The sequence below is a fragment of the Kryptolebias marmoratus genome, linkage group LG14 (assembly GCF_001649575.2).
Source record: "Kryptolebias marmoratus isolate JLee-2015 linkage group LG14, ASM164957v2, whole genome shotgun sequence".
NCBI classification, from domain to species: Eukaryota; Metazoa; Chordata; class Actinopteri; order Cyprinodontiformes; family Rivulidae; genus Kryptolebias; species Kryptolebias marmoratus.
In genome coordinates, this window is record NC_051443.1 from 26,543,011 (window position 1) to 26,545,487 (window position 2,477).

The following is a 2,477-nucleotide window of genomic DNA, read 5'->3' on the forward strand; positions in this document are numbered from 1 at the left end:
TGTTGTTGTTGTTGTTTCCTGACCCCGCCCCCTCTCTGAGCAGCAGGAAGCAGGCGGCAGCAGAGTACCAGGTGGACCTCCAGGCTCAGATGGAGCAGCAGCAGCAGCTCCGCAGCCTGCAGGAGGCTCAGACCCTCAGAGAGGATCAGCACGGACTGATCCTGGAACAGCTCTACAGACACAGGAGGGACCGGATCCTGTCCCGACCCGAGTCCAGCACCACCACCCATCCCTTCAGGAGAACTCTGAGGTCTGCAGACTCTGACTGAAGAACTCCACAAACATCACCAATAAACCCTGAAACTGAACCGAACCGAGTCCTGCTGAGTTCTGATTACATCAGTAAAACCTTCACTTCTTTTATTAGAACAAATCAAAGTGGCAGCTAAATGTGAAAAATAAACAAAGATCCAGTTAAAAGACGGGATTCAGACAAACTGAAGCTTTTTATGAGTATTTATTTAATGTTTAAACTGGACTCTGTAGTTCTGCTGCTTTTATTCATCTAAATACTTCTTCCACCTTGGTCTCATTATCAGTCATTTATGAATGAATGAATCAGGCTTCAGTTTCAGAACCCAGCTGATTCCACAGATTTTGTTGCTGGTTTCTGTCGGCAGCTCTGGCAGCTCTGTTTGCAGGTGGTTCAGTGTTGGTATCATGAGAAAACTGAACAGTTTCATATCAAACAGACATCGACACAAACATGAAGAGAAGTGTTTTCAGGTCAGCTGAAGTCAGGAAGCTGCTGTCACCAACATGACCAGCAGAGGGCAGTAGGTGCTTCACAAAGTGAACCTTCAACATGTTGAAACCACAGAGTCTGACTGCTCTGAGGTCACTTCCTCCGAAGGAAACACTGACAGAAATATACGAAATACCTAAAATCCTTCCTGAAGCATCTGAGCTGAGTTACAGTTAGATGATTCAGAGTAAACATGACTCAGCAGCTCCAGCAGCTGGGTGGGGCATATTTACTGACGCGTCACCGCTGAGGCTTTTATTGTGAAAGAGCCAGCGTGTTTGTGTGAAATCAGCTGACTGAAGACTGTGGTTCTGAACTCTTCATCACCGGGTTCAGCTGAAGGCCCGACATGCAGTCCAGATGTTTCTGAGCTGCAGTCCAGATGTTTCTGAGCTGCAGTCCAGATGTTTCTGAGCTGCAGTCCAGGTGTTTCTGAGCTGCTGTCCAGGTGTTTCTGAGCTGCTGTCCAGATGTTTCTGAGCTGCTGTCCAANCTTCCTCCGGGGACCACGGGTTCTTCCTCTGGGGATCACGGGTTTATCCTCCGGGGACCACGGGTTCTTCCTCCGGGGACCACGGGTTCTTCCTCCGGGGATCATGGGTTCTTCCTCCGGGGACCACGGGTTCTTCCTCTGGGGACCACGGGTTCATCCTCTGGGGAACCTCTCAGGGGTTTCCAGTGCAGTCAGTGTTCTCAGACAGCAGCCTGTTTGGGTGGTAGTTGTCAGCTGTTAGCGTAGGCAGCCTGATAATACCTGAAGTGGGCGGAGCCACAGGTAAACAGCTCATACCTGCAGCAGGAGCGGTTTGGGAGGGACTCATTAACTGATGTAAGAATAATAGCTGTGCTCAGACAGGTCTTAGACCCGACAGACACCTGAATGCAGCACTCAGTTCTGGATCTGAGGTTCTGTTGAAGGAGCCACAGGATGGCCAGAAACTACAACCCCTACTGTAAGGTAAGGAGCCGACCGGGGTCAAAGGTCATGTACCTGTTCTCTGATAAGAGGTCAGAGTCCTGTTCTCAGAGTTCTGTGGTAGCTGAGGGGAATGTTCCCAGTTTGGTCTGATTTACTCCGACAGAACAGCTGATTATTACGGTTTGTGTACCCAGGTAAGGCCCACGGAGATCTCAGGTCTCTTTAAGGTTTTCAGACTGATCTGGGAACAGATTCTGGTTTGATGTTGAAATGTTTGGGTGGGACACAGATCCTGTTCTGGTTGGATTTGGTGGATTTTAAAGGTTCAGTCTGAACTAAAGTGGAACTGTTGACTCATGAATCTCAGAGCTGAGATCACCGGGCCTACATTACCCAGAATGCACCTGGATGCAGGAGCTCAGTAGTTCTTTGAACAGTGGAATTACTGCAGTTAGATTTAATTCTTAGAAACACTGCAGGGTTAAAGGGACAAGTTCTGCACATAAAACTTATCAAAACATGACATCAAATAAATTATTAGCTGCTCAGAGCTGTTCAGTTTTAGATTCTTTATTTATCTTCTAATAATCACTGATGTGATGAAGGACATGTAACAGTGTTTCAGTTGTGTCTGAGTGAAAATAAGATTTGGGTTAGGGTTAGAGTTTCTTTTTATCCTCTTTCTCCTGCAGAAAACATAAATCATTAATCAGATTTATTTGTATTTCATGTGTCTAGTCGTGTAATCCCAGAGGTCCACCTGGAGCTTCAGGAGCTTCAGGAGCTTCAGGAGCTTCAGGAGCTTCAGGAGCT